The sequence below is a fragment of the Rhynchophorus ferrugineus genome, unplaced genomic scaffold (assembly GCF_030347505.1).
Source record: "Rhynchophorus ferrugineus isolate W39M unplaced genomic scaffold, kcgeb_rfMv2 rfM1, whole genome shotgun sequence".
NCBI lineage: Eukaryota > Metazoa > Arthropoda > Insecta > Coleoptera > Curculionidae > Rhynchophorus > Rhynchophorus ferrugineus.
In genome coordinates, this window is record NW_027472580.1 from 27116640 (window position 1) to 27137973 (window position 21334).

The 21334-nt window shown below is 30.9% G+C and overlaps 1 protein-coding gene across 3 annotated transcripts in view; it reads right to left on the reverse strand.

Moving 5' to 3' along the window:
* The window catches only part of LOC143206585 (putative G-protein coupled receptor CG31760), a 337104-nt gene that overhangs the window by 262271 nt on the left and 53499 nt on the right, over positions 1-21334 (reverse strand). For all 3 annotated transcript variants that reach the window (XM_076419193.1, XM_076419192.1, XM_076419194.1), the window contains exon 2: positions 14213-14320. The gene's annotated coding sequence lies outside the window, so the exon portion shown is untranslated. The remainder of the gene's footprint in view (positions 1-14212; positions 14321-21334) is intronic.

Consider the following 21334-nt stretch of genomic DNA (forward strand, 5'->3'; position numbering starts at 1 on the left):
AGATTTTTATAAATAGACCTGAAAATAGATGCATAGTATATCCAATCCAATTCATTTGATATGGGGTGTGGCTACTAATAGGGTATACAAGTAAGAACTATCTGAATATGGGGAAAGAAGCACTGTTTATAACACCTTTGATTTGGATGAACCCAATCAGACACACCGAAGAAGAAATTGAAAAATGGTGGAATCGTGAACAAGTGTTTGATAGATTGGACATTAATGTAAATATGCTCTCTAATGAATTTAAAATTTATTATTAGGATACGCAATTGTTAAATAGGTGGATCAGGCTTCAACTGGATACCACTACATAAATAACGCGTCCAGAACTCTACCTCATAGGTGGTGTGAAAAAATTCAATGGATATATAATGAAATATCTCTAACCTACAAACTGTTGTTGCTATATAATGAATTGTAGTTTAAGTCTACGTAAGTTACAACGTTCTTTAAGGTACTATAATGTTAAAATAAATTATATTTAATGAAATTAATTTCGTTTCATTATTTTATTTAAATTGGAATTTGGTTATATTCTAACGATAAAATGAACTAAAATTCAAAGTTAATGCGGAAACATTGCAACATTTTGATATCATCAATTTAGATGACATGAGTTTACGGTTTTATTGAACAGGCTTTATATACCCTACATATACGATATACGCTCATTTTGTTGAAATTAACCAGTTGTTCTATAAACTATTATAATCATTTTAAATAACATATTAATATGACTAATTAATTTTAATATAAAAATTCATTGTGATTTGTTAAAAAAAAACGACACATTAATCAGCATCGTCTCAACTAAAATGTTGGAAAATATGAAAGAATTTTTCCGTTCACATTTTGAAATATCCAATATGCTTTTTTCTCTTTCTATTTTATTTTATTATTTGATTTACGAGAACTGAAAGAAGTCGCCGAATACCAAATCAAGACAATGTAGTGAACTATTCATCAATATATAAAGATAGTTTATTTATGTTTTAGGATAACTCGCATTGGAAAACGTATTTTTTCTATTCTCATTATGTTACATTCAAAAATACAATAACCGAACACCTAATAGTATTATTTTGATAGTATTTTTACAGAATGCAAGACAGCTCGCAGACTGCTTTAAAATTATAAAATTGTTGTAAAAATATTAAAATAAAACACAATGTACACTTTTAACTCCATCTTTCTATTCTCAATAATAATAGATCGATCATAGTATGCAATAAATAGAAAACTGTCTTCAAAAAAATTACATACATATAGACAATTCTAAAACCGACAAAAAAAACTTTTTTTTATTTTGGGCAAAACATTTTTTTTTCCAAACCATTTAATAATAAATTTACTAGAGCTTTCAGAAAATGCGTTTGCTAAAATTTAAAGGAAATGTATTAATGATCCATTGTTTACAGTTTGGAATATTCTAAAATGTTACTCAATGAACTTGATAACGTTACTCAGGCTTATTTACGATATTGATTACCAAAATCAACAGTTCGGAGATGAATCGGGCCCGACATCGCCGGGAAACTAAATATTGACCAATAGGCTGATTGAAAATATTATATTTGCGAATAGCCGGGTACAAATAAAGTTCGATATTTGAATATTGTGTAACTTGATTGTAAAGTAATGAAATCGCCCCCTTTTAAAAACATCGATAACAGAAATCGCAAAATAAATACAAACATAAACGTTGAGAAAACTGTGAACAAAATAGTATGAATGATTAATCTTGTTTAAATGTATTTATTTAAACTAGTATATATAATAATTAATTTAATTGACTTTAATCGGACTTAACCTACTCACTAATAACTACAACTATTATATTTTCCACAGAATCACTTGAAACTCAGACATTTGCAAGGCCAGAAGGTTTTTTCCGTTTAAGACGTTTAATGGCTTTGTTCATATTTAGAAGCCTGGACGTTTTCGTGTTGATGTGGTTCTGATAGTGTCCTATAATTATATCATTTTCTAGGTCGCGATGGAGGTCACAAACGCGTACAGACAAAGGCATATTCACTATGCACTTCAGCACCTTATTTTAGAACCTCTGAATTACTTGGAGGTTAGAGTCACTGATACAGCCCCACAGCTAAAGCTTCACTCTGGACTAAGTATCTGCTGATATAAAATAAGCTTGTTGTAGGTTGTTAGCTGGCCAAGTAGCCAATATATTTTCCTGATCTTGGAGTTGAGTTCATCGCGCTTCTTTTTCATCCAGGATTATGCCAAGATATTTTGCAGTGTTAATATATGGAACTTGCATGCCGCTGATAAAGACACGCTTTGGAATAACATATTTGTGAATTCACTGTATGTACATCTTGCTTCATTCAATTTGATTCACCATATTTACTCCAGATGACAACTGCATGAACAGATTGGAACTTCTGGATTGATGATCGGATAGTTCGAAATGCCTTATCATCAGCAAAGGTAGCGATTGTGTTATATAATATTGTGGCAAGATGACTGTTGAAAGGAGATAAAGCGCTGGTCTCAACATACTTTTTTGATGCACGCCAATCCTTATCGGTTTGAAATCGGAGTCTGTTCCTTTATGTGATGATCAAATAATAAAATAATTAAAATTTATAAATCGACCACAAAAATATTGCCAATACAATACAATTTAATTGATACACACAATTTTATTTAAATACTAAAATAACCTTTGTGATATCATATTGAGTTACAGTTATAATATGATGGTACGTGATTCTATTAGGTTCATCTTTGAATTTTGTTCTTGATTCTGGTCAGTTCATATATTATATATTATTATACATTATACCATATAGAGATCTTGCTCATAAACTAAAGAAAATGTTACCAAAACAACACACCGAACTACTAAAATCGTACATTACAACCAGAATGTTTAGAGTCAAACAAGAAGAAGCTTACTCTACAATAAAAGAAGCTCAAGCAGGTGTACCAGGAAAGGAAACGTACTGGGGCCAATGCTTTATCTACTCTACACTTGCTGATGATACTGCGATTATAGCTGTCGGAGACTATAGTGAAGAAGCCTCACGAAAATTACAAGTGACAATATAAATAATTGGACACAAGCTTGGAAAATAAAAATTAACCAAAGTAAATCTGTGCATGTGCAGATCAGCTATAATCAGACCATACAAGCACCAATAACATTAAATAATACATATAGCATAATAATATATAATCATTCCATATAGCAACAACGCTAAATATCTCGGAATGAATATTGATGCAGAACTCCTCTGGAAAGAACATATAAAGAAGAAAAGAAAAGAACTAGCATTGAAATATAGGAAAATGTACTGGCTAATTGGAAGAAAATCACAATTATCAGTACATAATAAATTGCTATTATATAAGCCAATTCTGAAACCTATATGGACATACGGAGTTCAATTATGGGGATGTTCTGCACAGAGTAACAAAAACAAAATACAATTTTTTCAGAACAAAGTCTTGAGAGGTTTTGTGGGCGCACCCAAATTCTATAGGACTGATTACCTACATCGAAACCTTCAGATACCCACAGTCATTCAAGAAATCAAGAGAATTGCAAGGGGGCATGAGAACAGACTCCATTTTCATGAGAATATTGAAGTATTGCAACTTTTGGATACCACCAGAATAGGACACAGACTCAAAGAATCAAACCAACTGATCTTCTGTAACGTTGTATAGTGAGGTGCATATATTAAAAAATACAGCAGTGACATGTATAAACATTATTTCACCAGAGACTGAGATAGGGCCGAAGGGTCCTCCAAGTTATATACCCAGATTTAAGTTATCATAAAGACAAATTGTAGGTTAGTCGGAAACAACTAGTAACAATGTAATAATTAAATAATGAAAAAAAAATTATACATTATTCATATATTTATACCCAACGAGAAATGAGAATAGTTTGGTGAAATTTTTAATTTCAGATGACTGGGTTCATACTATAATGAAATTTATTCCAATTTTACAGATCAAAACTAGTAACGCTTGTCGTAACTATGGAGGAGATTTGATGTCTTCCGCTATGATCTTCAATCAAAATAAGAAATTAAAATAAGTGTTGTAAAGAATTTAAGCAAAAGCAAGTTATGTAATAAAATTAATGTCCAAGATGTTTGTAGCATTAGTTATTTGGGATTCAAAGAAGTATTTAGGTTTATAATCTGTTGAAATTGAGAACATTAAAAAAAAAAGAAAATTTGTTCAGCTATATTTTTAGATGTGGCCCAAATGCTTGATAAAATATGCCATAAGGGCTTTGAATACAACTTGGCAAACGAAAAGAATAATATACGTCGACGAATATTCAGACTTGAAAGCCTTGGACCAACATTGTATTACCGTATTGATATTAAGCCTTATACAAATGATCCCTAAATGATAAAAGAGTAACAGTAACTACATTCGCTGAAGTAATAATATTGAGACAAATGTTAATGCAGTATAAACAACTGACATTAATATTACTAAATGGACATGTGGATTTCACATATAAAAAATAGATAACCTGCCAGTAATAATTGGTTCTATTATAATTTAGATTGCTTGGACGGAAATCCAATTATTATTATATGAACAAAGTTTTTAAACCAGGTAATGTAACTATGAGGTTCTACAAAGAAATCCACTATAAACATAATGCAAACTTAACAAAACAAAGTTCTTCGTAGCATTGTTAACGCTCCAAGATCTAAGTGCATTAGTGCAAAAATACCTGTGAGATTGCGTGAAAATGCAAACATCGAAGCACTACGACTACTTAACAATATTTGAGTTACCTGAAGGTTAAAGATACAAAAGTCTTTAAATTTTTGTGGAGTGTATCATAGAGGCTACATCAAACGCTAATTAGTGTTAGTTTGACATTTACCAAAATATATGTTTAGTAACGCAGTATGATAAATTGTATTACCTATAACATTATATAAAAAGGTTTTTTTTGTCAAATTGTACTTGCTTAACACAAAAACTTAAACGGATTTTTTCTAACACGAACTATTTTAAAGTTGTGATGAATTTAAAGTACTATAAATAAATAAAAATAGTATGAAATTTTTAAATCGTATCTATTTATTTATATTATTAATTTTATAAGAAAAAATAATAATCTTTATATTACTATATTGTTACTTTAACAAACAGACAATGAATCAAAATTGCTCAGGTTTAAGTGGTTAATAGAAAAAATTAGCCATATATTCTGAAAGAAATATTAACATTTCGTCTCTTAAACGGTAGAACCCTTTCATTACAAATGCACAGTAATCATTTAACAAACAGCACAAACATTTTAGTATTTCATCTTGCTTGACAACGCCCTCTATCTATTTTATCTCCTGGTGAAAGCGTTCATCTTGTTCGTCATCCACCATTCCAAGATTACGCAGGAAAATCAAAATGAGAATGCAAGAAATTCATTTTTAAAGATATTCTGCATCGTATAGTTTTAAATTTGTGTCATTCACTAATAATTCGTCATTTTAAGCTTTAATATCGCCTAAAAAATCCATGAATTTTCTCTACTGTCCCACAAACAGATACAACAATAATATTGCGTGAAACCTCCCTGAAGTCCAAGCAATATAGCAACAACTTTTAAATCAGCACGAACTTTCCAGCTGTATTCGTCTGTTAAAAGGGTTATTATTCTTAAATCAACATGTCAACTATATCCTGTATAAAAATATAGAAGCAATAGGAAGAAAAAAACACTGCAAAAAGAAAATGGAATGAAACGCCCTCTCTATATATTTTATTTAAACGATAATTTGCAACGTGACAATTTTCCAAGCTTTACCTTCGCCCCCTTACAAACAAAGGGTAGGCAACCGTTCTCCCCCACGCTACCGTATTAATCGCGTTAAGAGGCCGTCACTTTTATCCCCGCCGCTAGCTTCACTGCGAAAGCCGATGAAGATCAATCGAGGGGATGTTGCGACTGTGAAACTTATTTTTATATCAGTTCGTGTCGTTATAGTTGGGCATCTAAAAAACTCGATAAAGGCCACACTTCTGGCTAAATCATTAAACAAGTATTGATTCGCACCGGGGAAATCTCCAAAGGGGAAAGTTTGCTTTAGTTTTCCTCCTCGGGGAGAAAATTCGGTTTGAGATTAATAGAAAACTTCGCCCACTGTTGGGACACTTTCCTATTGTCCACACCTGAGCAAAATTACTGATTAAGTTTTAATGGATCTCCTCATACGATTTATTGAAGTCTGGAAAAAATAATGAATATTATTTATATCAATATATTTTGACGGAATAGAAATAGAATAAACGAAATTGTATTTTTGTTGTGTTGTTGGTTTTTCTTTTGATATTTTAATCTCCTCCTTACATACCAACTAGGGTTTATCTAGACCTACTGTCTAATGCGAGCTTCGACCTACCTACTAGCCTGAATGACCAGCTTAGAGATTACATCAGTATACATCCGGTCTTACCCAGCTTGGTTACTGGCATCACTCAAATGTTTTGCTTGTCATTTTGCGCCTTTTCTCTATGGACGATCGCAATCATGAACAATTGCAGACATTAATTTACAACAATATCGCAGCAGAGTTTCATCATCTCATTTTGGATCATTAGTTTGTGAATTATAGCATTTTGAGTGAAGCAACTTCTGTTATTGTGGAACAAAGTGGATAAAATGGAATTTCGCGTGTTGATAAAATATTACTTGTTGAAGGGAAAATATACAGTTGAAGCAAAAAATAAGTTTAGATGTGGTGAAATGAGCACCGAAGACGGTGAACGCAGTGGACTCCCAAAAGAGGTTGTTACCGACCAAAACATTAAAAAATCCACAAAATGATTTTGAATGACCGTAAATTGAAACTGATTGAAAGAGCAGACACTCTAAAGATATCATTCACGAATATTTGGGTATGAGAAAGCTCTGTGCAAAGAGGGTGCGCGCGATCTCACTTTTGACCAAAAACAACGATGAGTTAATGATTCGGAGCAGTGTTTGAAGATGATAAAGCGTAATAAACCCCAGGTTTTGCGTCGATATGTGACAATGGATAAAACATGGCTCCATCCATGGCCGCCATTTTAAGCCAGTGTTTTCCGATTCTTTTATAAAACGGTTTTCAAATTGTACCCGTAATACGATTATTTTATTTGAATAGTACATAATAAGAAAATGATAATGAAAACCCGACCGGACCTAATTTTAACAGTATTGCTAAAGATAGCTTAATGAATGGAATTAAAATTTAGCAGAAAATAATTTTATTATTGTATTCAGCAACAACTTATAATATAGGTATATCATTACTATTAATATTTATTTACTAAAACATTTTAAAAACAAATAATTTGCCCAAAGTAAATATAACTATGAATTTTTCTGATAGTTTTTTAAATATTGTAAGTTAAAGTGTTATCAACAGCCAAAGTACTAAACCAAAGTAGCCAAGCTGTAAAAGCTTTGGCTTTTTTATGATAATGGATGAGGACTAGGAGATATATTATATAACCCAAATAAGGGTAGAAGACTAAAATCCGGCTTTTCAAAACGCTAATTCTTTTGCGTGGGTCGTAGACTAGGACACTGTTACAGTCTAATATCTCTAAACCAGATGTATTTTAAAGATTAAATAAAACAAATACAATTGGGCTGTACTGTGTGTTTAATTTGGAAAATATAGTAATGTTATACAATGATGCGATTCAGTAAAAGACGCGACAATGAGTGCACCATTGCAAAACAAATCCAGAGACGCTGATTATAATAGTTTGGACCTGTTTGTTCAATTAAAGGTGAACATAAGCATCTCTTATTGACTTCTATGGCGATATCAACCTTTTGGACGGAAGACTCAACGAGCAGCTCCAAGAAAGATATGCCTCAAAAACATTATCTGAAACAAGATTTGCAATATTCAACGAAGAATATTCGAAGTCTTAAGGCAGACATATTGGCGTGTTGGTTGAGTATTAGACACTCTCTACCTCTTATCCAACGTTGAAGATGGTAGGTGAGTTTACGACGAGGGGTGGACAAAATGTTAAAGGTTATTTTTAGAACCAAACTCGGATAGAAGCCCAGAATATTACGCCTAAATGTATACATCTTCCCTTTTAGTCATAATGTTGAAACACTGAGTATAATCAATTAAGCCAAATTACGAGCAAAAGTCGGCGTGGTTGGCGCAGTCAAGGCAACAGGATTCTACTGTTTCGTCGCCTGCTGGGGTATGGTTATAAATTTATGTTTATGATAATCCCAAAGGGAACAGTGTAAAATCCGAAGAAAAATTATCCAATTAATTAGGCTGGGTAAGACCGGATGCCTTCTGGAATTATTTCTAAACTCGGTCACCCATCAGTCGACAGACTTAATGCCAAGGACAGTGGTTTAGAACCCACGTTAAAGAGTACGTCCAGTCTAAGTAAACCCTAGTTGATGAAAAGGAAACTATGTCAAAATATGCCAAAAAAATAAGCAGAAAAAACTGAAAATATACACAAACATCTAAGTAATTAAGTATAAAATGTGGCGTTGTAGGTAAAAATCTATTTTAAATTTAATTATTAAAATTAAACTTATAAGCGATCTTAAGAAAGGAAAAGTCATTAACGTCATATAAATTTTCTCCGTTATTAGCAGTTCAAATAATTTCAAGTAAACGAGCTTCGGACTAAGAGCCGTTCGTTTTAATGAACCTAAATAAATTCATTCAATTACAATACTAAATTTAGTGTTAATACGATATATCTATGAATACAATTCAAGATAAAATTAACGTATATTTGTTACAGGGGTTATTTTAAATTTCTATATAATATTCGTTAAATTTCATGCGGTAATTGTAATTGTAATTTCTACCCCAGTTTAATTTGTAAAATTCCGAATAATGAATAACGCATTCAATTTTAAAGGCTTCACAACAGATGGGATACTGTGTAATAATCGCCTCAGTTACATTTGTAACAAACTTCGTGTTGACAGGTCTCACTTTTCAGTATACGTCATTTCGTCGAAGTGGGAAAAAAATATCTTTTAAGAATATCTTAAAGTTTTATTTTTTAACTTCAATTTAAAGAAAAACACGGATGAAAGTCATCGAATGATGTGTGGACTGTGGCAACCAAGCTCCATCGATTTCAACATGTGAATAGTGGTTTCGAAGTGGTAATTTTGATATCGAAGATAAACATATTTTGGCCAACCAAAAAATGTTGAGGACACGGATTTGAAGTCGCTACTCCATGAAACTACCAATGGTGATGGTTATCGACTGCATTTGATGACTATGAGCCAAGCACTATGCAAAAAAGGACCGGAATACGAAGAAAAACACAACAATGTAATTCTTCAGCTCGACCGCATGTTGCGAAACCGGTTAAAACATTCTTAAAAACATTAAAACGGGAAGTGCTACCCCACTCGCTATATTTTCCAGACCTTGCCCTTTCCGATTATCAGTCGTTTCAATATGTGAGTCGTGACCTGTCTCAGCAGTGTTACACTTCTTATAAAGATACCAAAAAATAGGTAAATCCGTGGATAAACTCAATTTATACGTAGCTCTTTTAAGGTATGCGTTCCATCTCGAAAGAATGATGTAAATTCGCAGAAATATAGGAAAAAATAACTGCTATCGATCTAATATATAGATGTATAAAATACTTTGTACCAATTTTTTAGTATAAAACTTTAACTTAAAGAAAAACATTTAAAACTATCTTATAGGTCATTTTACTGATTGTGGACGACTACATTAATTATTATTTAGTACAAATTATTTATAATAAATTATTTATCATAATTTCTCAAATGTTGAAATCAATTCTCAATGTGAAAAATAAATCTAATCCGGCACATTTAACGTAACAAATAGATAGCAACATTGTTAACAGACTCACGTGATTTTCGAATAGTACTACTCCTTAAACACAATATTTGTCAACGTTCACAAAATAGTTTTGACAATGTGTAAAGTGATAGCTAACATATTAAAGCAATCACCAGAACATTTCAACATGTGTATGTCAAATAAGATTAATTTCTTATACCAGTATATGATAACGAATGGAACATGGATCCAGCTGTACATACTTGAACGAAAAAATTGACTGAGACAGTACTCGATAGTATAAAAGTGAACGAACACGCCAAAGTCTGCTTGCACTGTTGTGGTATCCATATTTGCATTTAACTATTAATAGAGAATATTTCGCGTCATTTTTCGAGCAATTGAGTGTAGAAATACAAAAATAGATAAAAATATATAAGAAATAAAAATATATTCTGAAAACAAACCGAATAAAAACCACCATATCATAAATCAATAAAAGTGAAATGAAAAAATCAAATGAAGAAATAATTACCGAAACTGAGGCCTGTTCCTTTCTACAAAAATTGAATGGAAAAATTTAGAAGCACATTAGAATAAAAGTTTTGCTTTTGTAGAAAGGTATATTCATGATTAGAGTTCTTTTTTTTTGAAAATACATATATTTCGTAGTTAACTATGGCGGTATTGCTCCGAAAATATTTCTATAAGAAAACGTTCTTGTAAAAAGAAGAGCGGATATGACGCTAATAAACTATAAAAAACATAATTACTGTGAACAGTTAGATTCAGCAAAACCAGTTCATCTCATTGTTATCAATGCTCTTCCTCATCTGACAATCTAATAAACACATTTTCCATTTGTTAGTTCTGATTCCACACGCTAATATCTGTTCGCGACCTTCTAAGTGATTATATCCGCTTTCTCTTACATTTATTTCTATCTATTACATACTTACTGGAGATTATACCGACTGATGGATTTTCTCAGGGATTTTAATTATCTCTATAAATGTTAATAAAGACGAGTTTTTTACAAGCAAAATAGTTCAGTGGTGGACATGACTTAGAATGCATAATAAACCTTCTGACCAAGTTTCCGAAGATCCCGACGAATCGCTTTCGATATGTATGTGGCGTTATCCCGATGAAACACATTTCCTTCTCTAGTGGCCAAAGTTGACCGTGCCTGAACAATTACTTCCTTCAGACGGTTTAACTGTTCAAGGTACAGGTTTGAAGTACCGTTTGCGGCAATATAATTTTTCATCGCCAATCATTGTTCGTTTCAAAAATGGATGGATTTTATTACAACTGAGCAACGGTTCGACAAAACATCTTGTTTTTGTATTCAGCCCTTTTCGTCGAATAATAGATGGAGCCTGCCCTTTCCATGATTTTATTCACATTTTCGACAATTAACATTCCAGGGCGTAATGCATATTTGATAGGGAAAGTACCGGAAAAGAACCGATGAAACAAAAAACGTTCTTAATTTGCTCTTATAATATCAGATCCATAGACACCATTCACATCTTCAGTCATTGTGTTTTCTTTTTGATGGTCAATTTTTTACGTGAATTTAAACAAAATGGAGTCAACGGCTCACAAAACTGTCACTTGAGTTTTTTTGAATGAACAGTATCGAAGAGTCCTAATGGAATTTCCGGATATTGCTTTTAAAAGAATACAATTTTTAGAAGCATATAAAAAATTAAGGAAGACTTCAATTCAATTCAAGATTATTTCAATTTATGTATTTAGGTGGATATTTCAGAATGGAACCAATATACCCAATAGTCACTGACGGCAAAATGTTAATAAAAATAGTGTGAAACTTTCTGAATATGCGATTATAACGCCGACAATACTAAGACTGAGTGATGGGAGTGGAAACAACTAAAGGTGAGTATATAATTAATATATAACTGTAGGAAATGTTATTATAAAGTGTAATAGATCTATGTACACATATATGTGTGTAATTGTTCTGAATATGCATGAAAATTTAGTTAAAATATATCGGGAGAGAAAAAAGAGTTACTCTTTTGCAGATATGGCAAATGCATTAAGGAGAATGCAGTGATTAAATCTAGTTTTATCAAGAAAGATGTACATAGGTATCAACAAAACAAACGAATGAGAAATACAGTGATATCAAAATATCTTTACAAGGAAACACTGTGCCGAAGGACACAAGAACTAAGCGTAAAAGGTTAATATACCCCTTAATGACGGTAAAACAATTACTTGGATTTTCAATTGTTAATTCGGTAGATTACGCCTTCAGGGAATACAACTATGTTAAATAAAAATCGTGCATAGAACTCTAACTCATAAGTCGTATGGAAAAGAGTTCAATGTAGTAATAATCAAACACAACCCTAGCTTACAAACTACAAAAACTGTGTACTTAATTGTAGTTTTAAGTCCTTCGATAATATATGCATTAGATATACTATAATTTCAAAATAAATAATGTTTGAGAACGGTATTTTTCTTTAGTTATTTTATTTAGATTTGAATTTTGTTATATGTCAACGCCAAACTGAACTAAAACTCAGAATTGATACGGCAATATTGCGATGTTCTGACGTCACAAATTTAGATATATTTATAAAATAACTTTGGATAGAATATATCAATATTTATTTTAGTTTACTTATTTTATTTTACAGTTTACTCTCATATTTCATACTTTAGATATTTTTTAATTTTTAAATATTATATTTGTATTTGATTGAAGTCCCTATAACGGTTAACTTTCAGTATCTAAATCAATACGATTTCGATATTTTTGACAGTCATACCCATCAGTTGTTTCTAATTGAAATATTAAGTGATTTGTAAAATTCTTGAACATAGCTTAATAGAGACAGTTCAGTAGAGGTACGAACAAGTAAAACTCAGATCTATCAGGTACTATTATCTAAATTATATAAAAAATAAAACAAAATATTGTGAATGGTGATTACAGTATTTGGACAACTTTTTTTCACAATGTATTTATTCCCATTTTGCCTTAAATTGAAACTTTCTGAATATGCGATTTTGATTCAATGCTGACAATACTAAGACTGAGTGATGAGACTGGGAACAACTAAAGGTGAGTATATAAGTAATATAATACTGTCGGAAATGTTATTGTAGACTGCAATAGATTTATGTACACAGATATATGTATAATTGTTCAGAATATGCATAAGAATTTGGTTAAAATATATCAAAAGAGAAAGAAGAGTAACTGTTTTGCAGATATAGCAAATGCATTAAGAATAATGCAGTGATTAAATCTAGTTGTGATCAAGAAAGATGTACAGAAATACAGTGATATCAAAATGTTTTTACAAGGAAACAGTGTGCTGAAGAACACAAGAACTAAGCGTAAAAAGTTAATATACTCTTTAATGAAAGTAATATAATTACTTGAATATTAAATTGTTAATTAGGTGAATTGGGCCTTCAGGGAATACAACTACATAAAAATCGCGCCTAGAACTCTAACTTATAAGTGCTATGGAAAAGACTATACTAATACACAAACACAACCCTAATCTACAAACTATAATAACTGTGTACTTAATTGTAATTTTAAGTCCTTCGATAATATATGCATTAGATATACTATAATATTAACCTTTAATATTAACATTAAATTAAGCATAATTTGTTTGATAACGGTAGATTTGTTTAATTATTTTATTTAGATTGGAATTTTGTTGTATGTCAACGCCAAACTGAACTAAAACTCAGAATTGATACGGCAACATTGCGACGTTTTGACGTCAAAAATTCAAATGACGTATGTACAAAATAACTTTGGATAGACTATATCTACAATATTTATATCTTTATATTTATATATATTTTTTACTGTCATATTTCATACTTTATAAATTATTTAATTTTTAAATATCATATCTGTATTTTTATTGAAGTGTCTATAACAGTTAACTTTCATTATCTAAGTCAATACGATTTCAATATTTTTGATATCCATAATACCCGTCAGTTGTTTCTAATTGAAATATTAAGCGATTTGTGCGATTTTTTTTTAAATAGCTTAAAAAAGACAGTTCAGTAGAGGTACGAACAAGAACTGAAACTCAGAAGGTGTTATTATCTGAATTATATAAAAAACAAAACAAAATATTGTGAATGTTGATTACATTATTTGGACAACTTTTTTTCACAATGTATTTTAACTATTCCCATTAATTTTATTTTGCGTTAAACATATAATGGTAAATTTAATCGTTCTAAGGAAATATATAAAATTATAGGTCAAAACGATATTTACAATTGTGTAAACTGTTGTGGGGGCTCTATAAATTTAATAACCAAGAACGTGGGTTAGCTAATAGCGACTATTTACTTACATTTGTTCCGAAAACTGGTGGTATGGGGTAGGTATCCAGTCGTGCGATATGGCCCACATTAATGAATTAGGTATAATTCAGATCCGTTTACATTTTCCGTCTATTTCCCTGAAATAATAAAAAAATGTTTTCTTATTCAAAACAGCGACAGTATATTCATTTAGCGAAGTATCTTTGGCTTTTATAAAGTTTATTTTCTTAACGAACAAAAAAAGGAGAAGTCTTCCAATTCCAATTCTAAAATACATTAAGCTGTTTAGGCGTTAGAATAACTTTAGGAGTTAATGAACTTGGACATTTATTTTCAGGTTTTTGCGACGAAATATAAGGTTTTAATTTTTACGACTTCCTATTCTTATTTGCTAATATAAATGGATTTCGTAATATATAAGCAGTTATGTTTATGTTTGTGTGTTGTTTATGTTTAAAAACAAATAGCATTGGGAACTATCGACTGAAAACAGTCGAAACAGTCAATAGTCAAAAAACAATACTATTTTTAGTCAAATGCACGGTTCGACTGTTTTTTTTTTAATTCGTGATGTCAGACGAAGATGTACGAATCCCTTCCTGTATAAATTGTGAGAGAGGAAAGGACGGAGATAATTGCTTGAAAAATTAGCAACAGGAAAATTATGACAGCTACTGTTTTAAAGATTGAATAGTTGAATAAAAAGTAACTAACGATGCAGTTTTATTTAAAAATGTAGGTAAACCTATTATTCTTGAATTGATTATTTTCAATATATTCTAGGTGAAAAATATATATAAAACATAAACATTATATTAATATAAATGAAGTAATGAAAATATGTATATAAAATGAAACATAATGGAATACATGGGAGAAATAGATGAAATTATGAATTATAAACAGAAATTTGATAAATATTTTAAACCTCTGATAAATATTAAGATGGTTATGCGATAATGCAATAAAATATGTAACTATATGACAATTTATTATTTGATTATTCTTATCATTTATTTTAGTTATTTACTTTATAGACTTGTTTAAGATTTGGGTGGTCAAAATTCATTTAAAGATTATAAATATATAACTTTAATATAATTAAAATATTACAAAAAATAAAGCCACATTATATATATTATTTTTTTATTAATATACAAATTTGTGTTACTTCATTTAATATTCCAAGTTGATAATTATGACAAAAAAATAAATAAACATCATATATACTTATATTTGATGCTCTGAAGTTGTTGCAGTTATGAAAATAATTTTGCTAATGATACCTTTGTTATAATTAGTGTTATTTAGTATTTGGAATTATTGACTGTTTAGTAATATACTACTTTACTATCGACTGTTTCAGTCTTGTACTTTTAGTTACTATTTTTGGTTCTACCAGTTTCATTCCACTGATTTTTAACGTTCTGGCTTTATCGTCCTAGCCGCAATCTTGACAAAAATGTGCCCAATTTATGTTTACATAGATTTATACATAATAAATATTTATATATATATATAATTTTTTTTTTGGTAGTTTGCTTGTATATAACAATATATTGTATATTAGTATAGCAGCATTTTGGAACGATATTTTTAAAGATTGTTAACGTAATAGGGTAAAACGTTTAAAATTGTGGACGATAAATAGTAAAATACTTTTAACTGATTTTATGGCAATAATAGGTAATATTTCGATTACTCTCTTGATTTTTGTTAAAAAATATTTCCGTTAAAAAATAAATTAAGCATTTACTTTATTTAAAAAGCTAGTACTTATTGTGTGATCATTTTTAATTATGTCATGACTTTTTTTTTCTATGATTAGTTTTATGATTTATGATATGTTTAATTTTTATTTAGTATTTATGGTTATTGTTTATGTTTAGTTTTTAGGTTTTTTTTAAGTTCTATTGTATTGTCCATATTTATTATAGTATATTATTTAAAAATGGCAATTAACATATTAAAATACGATAAAACATTTGTGTGGTATCTCCAATCGATAGAAAATGTCCATTCCTTTTTACAGATCTACAGAACATTCAAATATAAAAGTAATTCTACTTCATTTAAATTGAAATTATTAATTGCACGTTAATGGTATTCAGAATTTTTTTTCTTTCTTAACTTACTAAGTACATCAGGAATATGTGCATCTCCGTCTCACTTATACTAAAGTTGAAAAATATATACACATATAAAATTATCTGCTCCAAGCAATTATCTCCGTCTTTTTCTCCCTCACAATTTATACATGAAAGGGTTCGTACATCTTCGTCTGACAACGCCAATTGAAAAAAATTGTCGAATATATTTATGATCTAATATTGAAAATATTATCAAAACAAGATTTAGTAATATTAACATATTATTTTTAAGTTATTCTTGTTACTGTATTACGAAACAAATATGATTAACTTTATAAATTGTGGCCGAACTTCGACCACAGGGCGATCAGTAGTGTTTGGTATTATGCATATATTTTTATAACTAGATATATATATTTGAAATATAAGTTTTAAAATTTCCGCTTGTCGCTTCCTCTAACCGTTCAGAAGCGCATAATGTTATCTCTACTTGAACTCTACTTGGTGGGAGAACGCCTTTTACGCCTAACTCTTCTTCGGTGACGATAATCCAATCCGAATCTAACAGGAATCTAACCAAATATCTCATCTTATAGCAAAATGATAAAAAAACAAAATAAAAGAATTCGTATCACGATTGTTAAGCGCTATTTACACTGAACGCATACAAAGGTTCTACTCTCATTTCCATTCAAACGGAGATATTAAGCGGGCGGTGGATTTTTCGCGAATTTCCCATCTATTGTCTGCTTGTTATTACGCCCCACTGGATTTTTATGTTTGTCGACCCGGTAATGGGACCGGTTTTTTTTTTCGTATTTTCCGTCGGTCTCGTCTTCGTTTCGGTGAAGGTAATGTTTTATTTTTGAGCGCCTCGCTACCTTTGATGGTTGCCTTTCATTTCTTTATTAGATATACGCCGGTGATGAGGCGCAATTAAATATAGATCTTGTTTTGTTTTCTATTTGTTTTACATTATTTGAGAATATAAAGGGAAATGAAAAGACACGCATAAGAAATATTTATCCATAATATGTCTCTTTATGTGGATTAGAAACGTTTTAGTTCTTTATTCATATAATACCAGGTGTACCAGAAAGTTATTACTATTTTTGTAGGAAAAAAATCTATATAATTTTCAAGAATATAATTTACGGACATTAATAACCTTATTTTATGTTTTAATGCGAAATCTCGGATAACTACCATAACTACATCTCTTGAATCCGATCTATTGGCCATTAAAATCTATACATCTTGCACATCCTTCAGGCAATTTATGAATGCCATCCCAAAAAAATTGTTTGTCCTTGGGTTAAGATTATTCAAAGAGTCATAACTGCTTCGAAATTGGTCGAAGTCTTGATAGTCGGACGGGGCAAGAACTGAGAAGTTCTGCGGGTGGAATAATATGTTCCATTCATGTGCGTCAACGCTTATTTAGCCGCTTTTACTTTATGAGAGGGCGTGTTATCGTGCTGTAAAATCGCTTTACTTTGTATTCGAATCCATTCGATCAATGTCATGGTTCAAAATCATTTGTAATCGGTAACGATCACTATTAAGTGTTTCACCAGGTTTCAACTGTTCATAATATACCACGCCACTCTGGTCTCACTAAATATTCAGCACTGTCTTGCGACCAAAACGATTTCGCTTTGCGGTCGATCGGCCGGCTTCGACAGGTGATAACCATGATTTTCTTGTGCTTAATGTTTACAAAATAAATTCATTTTTCATCACCCGTTACAGTATTTTACAGACGATTTTCCTATTTTCCATTTACCTGTCATTCAATTGTAGCACCCATCTTCCCATCTTCTGGATTTTCCTAATTGCTCGTAATCGGTCGCTAATTGTTTTTTGGGTTACGTTCAACGCTTCTGCAAGTTGTTTTTGAATTTGGATTGGATCTTTATCCAATAACTCTTGCAGTTTAGTATTTTCAATTTTTTTGCTTTGCACATGGAAAGAATCACTTTTTAATTTTCAAAACCACCTGATTTTAAAGCTACAACATGCTTACCGTATGTTTCTACCAACAAGCTATAACTTTCAACAAATGTTTTCCCGTAATTCAATAAGAAAAGTAATGCGTGTCGCAAATGCACGCCTTCAGGCACGAAAGCTTTTCAAAGAAGACATTTTCAAAGAAGTATAAGTCTATGACAGTGTTACTTTCGCAAAATGTAACATGTATAGGTTTGAAGTTTGATGTAATTAGAATAAAATGAAATATGTTTCAAATCATAACATTCCATTGCATTACTTTTTATGCCTACAGAGCCTAGGGACATCTATTAGAAAAACGGGTAATAACTTTCTTGTACACCTGGTAAACACCATGTAATATAATACATCTTGTTTTGCATGTTGGCAACACTGCTTCCATGTAAATATTACTACGCGTATTTTTTACTCAGTTTCCTTCTAGTCTTGTAGGTTATATTTCAGTGTATTATAGGCTTTGTTTTGCGATTGTTAAAACAAGCGATAGGTGAGATGTCTAATAGCTCAGAGTTTTATGAGTTTTACTGGCAAAAAGGAATAGTGGGCGAAGCCCAAAGTTAAGTGACAGAACGACAAGTATTTTAAAGTATTGTAGCTAGATAAAAAGAAACTATCGCGGTAAAAATAAATATCAAAAGTTGCAAAACTTAATATTCTTTAAGTAATACTGTTTCGTCAACAACAGTACTGCGATACCTCCACAAAGCTAAGACTCATGGAAGAGTTACGTTTGAGGAACCCTTTATAGCGTAAACCAAGGCTAAGTTGCGAAAGAAAAGTATAAAGAAGTGCTGAAATGACCATAAAACATACCCAATTGATAATTGAGTAAAAGAATGTGATACGGTCCAATAAATCGTCATTTACACGGTTTCTTACAGACGACCGGTTATACGTATGGAGCACCTGCTTCACACAGTTAAGCATTATGATTAAGGCTCCATCATACGTTGGCCAGCAATATCGTGATTACTAGCCGAATTGCTGCGACATCCTTAATGATGAAGTTCTTACTATCGCTAGCATATTGCTACCAAATAATGTCATATACCAAGAAGATAATTCGGCAATTCACATCAGAAAGGGTGTGGAACTTAGGTGTGGAGAGAATCATAATATCATCATAGTTTTAGATCAGAGAATGACGAGCAGAATTGGTGGATGTTTTCATACAATTATGGGACATTTCGTTAGAAAATATTCAGACACTCTATGAAGAACTGTAGCAGTTTGAAAGCAGATGATGGTTCAGCATCTTATAAATAATTGAATATTGTGTTATTGCCAGGTATTCATCATATTTTGTCCATCTCCTGCAAATTCTGGACGTTTTTTCAAATTTTAGGATATTGTTGACTGCCTCATATTGTTTTCCATAGTTCTAGACATATAACGTCTCTAGGCGTCTTTTGCCGTAATGAATGTCTCATCAGAAAAACTTCCGAGTATTGTTTCTTTTGTTGTTGGTATATTAGATGTGAGAAAATCCAGCCGAAAGGAGTTTAATTGTTGAGAATATCCCTTCATGCAAAATTTTAATTTCATTTCGAAAAGTTAGGACTTCTGCAATTGACAATACTTCCGTAGGAACAATTTGCTCATCTTTTGTATTAGTTCCATAAGCCATATTTGTCAACTACTTCCGACAAGTCCAGGAATCAGTAGCCGATGTAAGATCCAATTTTTTTCTACGGCCTTGTCAGGTTTTTAAAGCATAATTATTTGTACCACCTTAAAACATCCCAGAACATACTTTAGTCTCAAACAGGCATCAAATATGTATGTCAATATGATGATTGTTTTTCGTAGCAGGTCTGTTAATAAATCAATTCCATCAATCAATTCCAGGAAACTTTTTAGGAATCAGGCTGTTGTCAATTTCAAGTATTAGTAGTATAAGTTAGTGGAGAAACAATTTTTGTTGTTATCCATTATTTTTTTCACATTTTTTCAAATTCAGTCACAAGAATTTCATCGACTAAAGCGAGGTTCATCTTTTACATCAGAATTTCCTGGACAAAAAACGAATATGATTCTTCTTCTATCCTTTTGGAAGTAAAAATTGTATCGAAAATGACCTTTGGGAATCCGCAAATTTCAGAGCGCAATAACTTTTAACGGAGCAAACGAATGTCTGCTATCTTTCAAAGACCCTGTAGTATGGCTCCATTAAATAAATATTACTAAAAATATGCGCTTTTGAAGCCTTCAAGCCTTATATTAGGCAATACCACCAACCAAAATGATTCTCCCTAACTTTATATCTTAATTTGATTTTATTTAATTGGAATTAGAATTAAAATTCAATTGCACCTTTAAATAGAACAAAATCTAATTGATAGCGTCAATTCCCATTATAGTGGGAATGATAATTTCAAATCGTTTTTAATAGTTAATGATCAGAAGACCATACTACTGAAAACAGAGCTCTAACAACCCTCCTAATGCGTTAGTCAATTACCTTGAATTAGAACGTACTTCCTTGAATAGGAACCCTTGCAAAATGGACCTCAGAATTAATAGATGGCCATTTGTACAGGTTGTCGGAAGTGGAATATTTGGGTTTAATTTTAATAATTAATGCTTTTACAATATTTATATTTAAGTCTCATTGCAGTTTAGTTTATGTATTAAAGGTTTACAATGCTTGAAAAATTAACACTTCATCAGTTAATATATTCTACATGTTTTAAATAATTTAAACTAAAACTCAAAAAAGGCCTAGACTGTGAAATGATTATGAAAATAATTTAATGACTGTGAAATTAGTAATACTAATACTAACTCTATAAAGTTGTCGAATTTGTATATTATTTGATATTATTAAGTGTAAAAATTAGTCACATTCATTCTTGATAATTTATAATATGTTAATTTATTGGAAAACTATTTCTATCTTTCCAACAGTGTACAAATATTATATAAGAAGAATGTTTGAAATAATATCCGCTCCTTCGTCATTAGTCTAAGTAATGCTAAATATAATATGAGTATAATAATATGAGTTTATACATTAATTTGAAAGGATTTAACACAGATGGTGTTGCTATG